The sequence below is a fragment of the Physeter macrocephalus genome, chromosome 5 (genome assembly GCF_002837175.3).
Source record: "Physeter macrocephalus isolate SW-GA chromosome 5, ASM283717v5, whole genome shotgun sequence".
NCBI classification, from domain to species: Eukaryota; Metazoa; Chordata; class Mammalia; order Artiodactyla; family Physeteridae; genus Physeter; species Physeter macrocephalus.
In genome coordinates, this window is record NC_041218.1 from 42,524,085 (window position 1) to 42,531,309 (window position 7,225).

The window sequence follows — 7,225 nt, forward strand, 5'->3', positions numbered from 1 at the left end:
CAGGCTCCGGACGCGCAGGCTCAGCGGCCATGGCTCACGGGCCCAGCCGCTCCGCGGCATGTGGGATCCTCCCGGACTGGGGCATGAACCCGTGTCCCCTGCATCGGCAGGCGGACTCTCAACCACTGCGCCACCAGGGAAGCCCCGCCTCCCTCTTTTGAAACCAGAGAGAGAAGAATACCTTGTCCTGGTCTGAAAATTACTTGGAGACTTTTAGGCAGCAGATGTCCCTCAGGACAAAATACAAATATAACCTCCCCTCTCCCAGACCAAATGTCCTCAAGGTCAGGTTCACAAATGCCACAAGAAGTATGAAGTCTGTGGGTCACTGAGGGAGGGGCTGGCAGCAAGGGCTTGGGCTGGGGGTCTCTAATCCCCTGAGCCTCCACCAGCACCTGAACAATTAAAGACCCCAAAGTCTTCTTATTGATTAGCTAGATGAGGCCATCAGTTTAATGACAATAATATGACTCAAGGAAAAACCCTATTTATTTATTTCAAATAGAATAAAAGTAGACCAGCTGGATAAAAGATTGCTTTTTCTCCCTGCAGCATTATTTCCTAGGCCCCCTCTCTGAGTCAGGAGCATGTCTCCTGTGAAATCTCGCCCTGCGAATCCCCAGGGTCCTTTTTTTTTTAAATTAATTTATTTTATTATTTTTATTTATTTTTGGCTGCATTGGGTCTTTGTTGCTGCACGCGGGCTTTCTCTAGCTGCGGCGAGCGGGGGCTACTCTTTGTTGCGGTGCACAGGCTTCTCATTGTGGTGGCTTCTCTTGTGGAGCACGGGCTCTAGGCGCGCGGGCTTCAGTAGTTTGGGCACTTGGGCTCAGTAGTTGTGGCTCGTGGGCTCTAGAGCGCAGGCTCAGTAGTGGTGGCGCACGGGCTTAGTTGCTCCGCGGCATGTGGGATCTTCCTGGACCCGGGCTCAAACCCGTGTCCCCTGCATTGGCAGGTGGATTCTTAACCACTGCACCACCAGGGAAGCCCCCCAGGGTCTTCTAATTTCACAGTTCCTGCCTGATGTCCTGTGGAGGAAGACATTTCCTCCAGAGGCCCCTGGGGACTCACTAGGACATTTAAAAGTGGATCCCTCCTTTAATAGCTAATGGGAGCAGTCGGGTGTGAGCCTTGGGGTGGCCTTCACTGACCTTGGTCTCTGTCCCCGTCTTTGTCTGCAGATGTGCCGGGTGAGTTTGGCAGAGTCTTTAAAGTCCTGGGATGATTCACTGGGAGGCACTTGGCAAAGGCAAAACATGATTGTGACACCATCAGAATAATCTCCATTCCAGGTACCAAATATCTGTTGCTAAGAATTGGAAAGAATATTATTTTCTTTCTGAGAATTTGCAGTTTGGCCGGTGTTGGGGGAGAAGTGTCATCAAGGAGTGTGGGCAGGGGTGAGGGGTTCTATTCGTGGAGCTACTGTGTTTCTCCTCACACATGCTCATTGAACACCCACATCCACTTGGCTTGTAGTCACATCATACTAATCTGTCTCCGTCTTCATGTGGCCTCTCTGTGTGTCAAATCTCCCCTTCTTTTCTCTTATAAGGACACCAGTCACTGGATTTAGGGCCCACCCTTAATCCAGAATGATCTCATCTCGAGACCCTTCATTTAAGCACCTCCACAGAGACTCTAGTTCCAGATAAAGTCACTTTCACAGGTACCAGGGGTTAAGATTTGGACATAGCTTTTGGAGGGGATACAATTCAACCCACTACAGGACTAGACGTTAGGTTTGCAGGATTGAAAGAGTAGTAAACCACAGCACCCACCAGGTGATGGCGGATTGTTAGTCGACCCCTGCAGGGGTTCCCTGATAGGGACCATCATTACAGGAGCCACTGGGACTGTGTAAAGGGTAGGGGTTTCAGGGTCTGGCAGATCAAGCCCTGAGACACTGGGCAGGTCTGCTTCACCAAAGTGAGGCTCAGTTTCCTTATCTCTGAAATGGACACAATAAGCCCTACCTCTAGGTGTCCTCGTGAAGAGTGAAGTCCTTAAAATGCTCGTGAAGTGTCTACTCCATCAATTGCTCCATAAACAGAACTCCCTTCCTTGCCCCCACCTTCTTTTGCGGTGGCATGAATGTGGCTGTGACCTAGACTCCTTTCTGAAATCTGGACGCGGAGGCTGCAGTAGGGCCCCTCCGTCCCCGTCGTTAGAGCACTGCGGCGCCAGCCACGGCTGAAGTCCCGTCAGCCGAAGGTCTGCTCTGACACCCAACGGTCTGCAGGGCGCCCGCCTGCGTTTCCAGGGACAGGGACCTGATCGCTGGGAACTGCTTCTGTGGAACCCACCTCACCCCACACCCCCCAGCCTTGCCAACGCCCAGACAGGACCTCAGACCCTGAAGAGCATTTCAAGATCATCGTAAAACAAAGTGAAACAAAACAGTGTCCGGGATGGGTTTCAAGGCAGCAGCCTAGGTTCCTCTGAACCCTGTGCGGGGCCTCAAACACAGCTCACAGGAAAGCTGGGGGCCTCGCCACCCCACCTGGCAAGGCGGAGGCCGGAACAGCTGCTCTCGTCCTTCCTAGGGGAGCAAAGCCCCCCACCCTGCAGTGGTTCGGGAGGCCGAACCCTGTCCCGTGTAGGATGGTGCTGGTGGATCACTGATGCTGCTCCCAAGGCCTGCTGGTTCCCTTGGAACGCATGAGCCTTTCTTTTCATGATCGAGTTTTATGACACAAGGAAGGATTTCTGTATCTGTGGGAGGTGCTGGAATATCTAGTCTGTGCACCAGACCCAGCATTTTAATTCTTGAGCTAATAATTTAATTCTTCACTAATAATACTGCCAGCAGTGAGTTTTTGTATGTCACAGTTTGTTTTAACTTTTGTCACGAGATCTCAAAGAACACAGAGGGGCGTTGACTTTTGCCATCTGTGGTGGGACAGGGAGGGGCTGGCCGACTGCTCCCCCAAAACCTAGGGAACCCTGTTTCCACTCCTCCGTGGAAGGGACATCAGCCAGCCAGCCTTTGCTCCTGGCCGCCCCAACCCATTCTTGTTTTGGAGGCTGCTTTTTGGAGGATCCTCCCCAAACCAGTTTTTTCCAAAGGCAAAGGGCACCCTAACCTGGGAAAAGTCCAGACGTCGGTTTCCTCCACTCATCCTTCTGGCTCCGCCGGCCCTGTGTTCCTGAACCAGGCTCTTCATGATGGCAGGAAGTTTCCGCTGCCCTTCTTGTCCTTCCGCGAATCTATGCTGAGTGGCTGGGGTATGAATGACGACAACAGGGCTCCAGGCTTGGCTATTTAACCTCTGTGAGGCACTAAGCAGCCCGCCTTCAATGTTTCACCCCAGTTAACACTTACCCCACTTTACAGATGAGGAAAAGGAGCCCCAGAGAGGTCAGGAATGGCTTCTCTGGGCTCCAAAGTGGTGGAGTTCCATGGCAGCCAATTAGAAGGAAAGGGGGCACTGGAGACTGAAGATCGATGCTGCTTGTAGACTTGGATGATTGAGAGTGGACTCAACAGGCAGATGGAAGAGGGTGGGACAGCAAAGTGTGGCCCTGCAGGGCGCACATGGCCATGGAGGGGGAGGAAGCACCAGCTGCTGAGGTTGGGCGGGGCTTCGAGGGTTGGTCTGTCTGGCCCCACCTGGTACAAGGGAATCAGGCCAGGGCACAGCTAGACACATCGCCCCGTCACAGCTCTCCAGGCATGCACCCTCCTCTCCTAGACTCGCCAATTTCTCCCTGGTCATAGCAACAAGGAACCGATACAGGGTGGCACCATTTGTCTAGATGCCACCTAGAGTGGCTGCCCAATCCCATATTCCTGTCCTTCCTTTGTCACTGTAATGCCTCCCTGACTCTCCTGATTGGAAATGCTCATCTTTTCGGTGATTTGGTGGGACTGGGGCTTACTGGGAAACCTGGCCATGCATTATTCCACAAAATTACTGCATCCATCTTCTAATTCCCGGACAGCTTTGTAATGTTGTCTTATCACTTTGATTATTTCCCTCCCTTCCACTGGCTCTTTATTCACATGATAACAGGAGTGCACGGCTGGGCCCATGGCCACACCACCCTTGAGCTCTCCACCAGCTCCACACTCTCAGTCGTCCTAGATGCAGGATTCCTGGGGTTGAAACTGGCCAGAATGTTCATTCATTGCCCGAACTTCACCTGGTCTGTGCTGGCCAGTGGGATTCTGAGATGAAAAACACAGTTCCTGCTCCCTTTTGAGAGAGAAAGACACTCAAAAGAGGGCTGCGGGAAAAGAGCCAGTTCTCTCTCTTTCCCCAGGGAATTTTGGAGCAACTTAATGACAGTGGAAATTCTTAAGGAGGGAATATCAATACATGTTAGTAATTAATATTAATTATGACTGAGTCATGGGAATATCAGAATGACTTGGTAGCAGTTCCCCATGGCAATAGAAATGACTTTAATGGAAATGCATTTCTAGTTTGTCCTCAAATCCTCAGTCAAAGTCCTAATTAAGGAAAAGACATGCATAGTGGCATCCATCTGGGCAAACAGAGGGCAAAACACCAGCAACACCATGACCAGGAATGGAAGCCCAGATCTAAAGGTCACTTGGGGTTTGAGACTGAGTTCTTAGTGTGTAATTTGCCAGTGATCATGGAAGTTCAGAGAAATGACACCTGTCACTTGACATTAAGTCACATTGTAGCCTTCTCAGTTGGACTAAACTCCCCAGAGCAGAAAATCCCCAGTTCTGTGGTAGTTACTGCTTCCTTGGGATATGTTTTTTGTTGTTGTTGTTTTTAAAATGAGAACAGCAACAGTGGTCATGAGATTTTCTTTATTCTGACGAGGAGTAGTGTTCCAGCCGTCGGCAGGGAATGGGTGTCCTGGCCACAGTCTGGGCTCCCACACTCAGCTCCCACCTGTCAGCCAGCACCGCCTACATGGGTCCCACCTGCCACTGGAGTGACTGAGTCAACAGGAAGAGTCTGGGCCAAGGCAGTAGCTGGACGGGCCTGGGGGAGGGAAGAGATCCCTGTGGATGTAAGATTAGTGTCCAGATGGAGGACTGTGGGACTGAAGGAAGCATGTGAGGCTGTGGGCAATCTCATGACTCTGGGTCTGGAGTTAAAGATCTGTCCACAGAGCCCTGAGTCAGCCCATACCTACTGACCGCTGATGGGTGGACATTGCTGTGCTAGGTCCTCTGGGGCCCCAGCGGGGAGCGCTGTGGACCATTCCGGAGGAGCTTACAGTCAAGACGTACTAGAGAGAAAGCCCACATGGGGGAGAAGACCACTTGAGCACACCATTCCCTCTCGTGAGACCACCATGTCAGACCTCTGCTTGGTCTTGCTAACGCCCCACCCCACCGCCCGCCAGTCCCCACCTCAATCCATTCGTCCTAAGCCTGTCAGAGACCTACCTAGACTGGCACTTCTCAGACTTCAAGGTGCCTACGAAAGTCCTGGGAAGCAAGTTAAAATACAGATTCCCTGAGAGCCTGCATGTCTACCAGCTCCCAGAGGAGACCAAGGCTGCTGGTCAGTTGAAAAGTACCTCAAGGCCAGCAGAAGAGTTAAATGTGTGTGCTCGGGTGTACCGGCAGCGTGACCTTCGGAATGTCCCTCTTCCTGGCTCTGCTGTCTCCTCCTCTGTAGGGTGTGGCTGCAGCGAAGGTCACAGGGCTCAGTGGATGAAACACGCCAGGACCAGTGTCTGGTTCTTGGTGCCGGCAAGGATGGCGGCCCTTATCGCTGCTCTGTTGCAACCCTGCAGCTCACCCACCCGTGCAGATCAAATAAGTACCTCGTGCCCCGCCCTCCCTCCTCCACACCTCTGCTTTTCCCTCCGTCTAGAATGCCCTTCTCTCCCTGGTCCACCAGCAAAGTCCTCTTCATTCTTCCAGGCTCCCAGACCTGAGCCCACCCCTAAGGGAGACTGTTCACAGGGCTAAGTAGCCCCTTGACCGTGAGCTCCAGGGGGACAGGAAGTGTTTTTAGCCTCTTATATCCCAGTCTGTACATTACCTGACACATAGTAGGTTTCAATGCATGATGAGTAAATGGACGAGACAGCAAATTCTTCAGCTCTTCCTTCTATAACTTCTATGGCTCTGTGCTCTACCGAGAGAGGCTAAACCAGTGTTTCTCAACCTTTACTGCATATCACCATCCCCTACAGTCTTTTTAAGAACCAGAAATGCCTTTGCCCCACTCCAGACCTAATTGAGGCAGCATTTCAGGGAGAGAATCTCGGGCACGGGATTTTTTTAAAAGCATGAACACTCATTTATTTACTTATTTGTTTAGTTATATGAGTATGGACTAGTTATAGTTATGTGTTTTTTTATTCAGTGGCTTATAATCCATTATTGTCACTATTTATTTTGATGCCAAAATGCCCCAGATTTAGCCTTGCATCTGGCCCCTGTATCCTTTCACATGTCCTCATCACTTTTTGAGTAATTCCTTGCTTTCTTTTTTTTTTTTTTCTTTTTCTTTTTTCTGGCTTTCTTGTGTATAAGACTTTCCAGATTCATTTTGTGGTGTATTTCCTACAAAGCACAACAGGTGATTCTGAAGCACATCTGGGTTTTGGAAGCCATCATTCCAGTTAGTAACCTCAAATCACCAACAGAGTTAGTTCTGATTCCAGAGTCAGTACCTTTAGCAAAAGGCAGAGGAATATTCTTAGGCAGGAGCTAGTGAAGGAAGCTCAATGTTCCCTAAGACTCCCAAGCAGCATCCCTGAGGGTGGCTGGCTCACCACAGAGGCACAGATGACTCAGGCAAGCTACATGGCGAAGGTGCCCAGGTGCTACCTGCCCAACCAGTTACAGATGGCAAATGCCTAGAAGTGCCCAAGGCAACAACTGAGGGAAGCAGGAAGGAGGTGACACAGAGAAGGACTTTCTGGTAGGAATGTGTTTCTCAACAGGTAGAGAGAAGTTGTATTAACTTCACCTGTCTGCATGGGGCAATTAATGGTCATGAGATCTGGGTCTTGCCCTCTGAGGAATCAGCCCCAGGAAGTTCCCAGGGATGGAAAAGGCTGGCAGCGCCCATCAAGAAACCCTACAAGGGGGCTTCCCTGGTGGCTCAGTGGTGGAGAGTCCGCCTGCCGATGCAGGGGACGCGGGTTCGTGCCCCGGTCGGGAAGATCCCACATGCCGCGGAGAGGCTGGGCCCGTGAGCCATGGCCGCTGAGCCTGCGCGTCCGGAGCCTGTGCTCCGCAACGGGAGAGGCCACAACAGTGAGAGGCCCGCGTACC

General features: G+C 51.5%; 1 long non-coding RNA gene across 4 annotated transcripts in view; it reads left to right on the forward strand.

The window, feature by feature from the left end:
- LOC114486294 (uncharacterized) overlaps nt 1–7,225 on the forward strand; it is a 66,996-nt gene that overhangs the window by 39,555 nt on the left and 20,216 nt on the right. For 3 of the 4 annotated variants that reach the window (XR_003679789.1, XR_003679790.1, XR_008617358.1), the window contains exon 2: nt 1,182–1,292. This is a non-coding gene — a long non-coding RNA (uncharacterized lncRNA). Of the gene's footprint in view, nt 1–1,181; nt 1,293–6,891; nt 7,220–7,225 lie in introns of those variants that run through there. The other variant, XR_003679791.2, reaches the window with a different exon arrangement.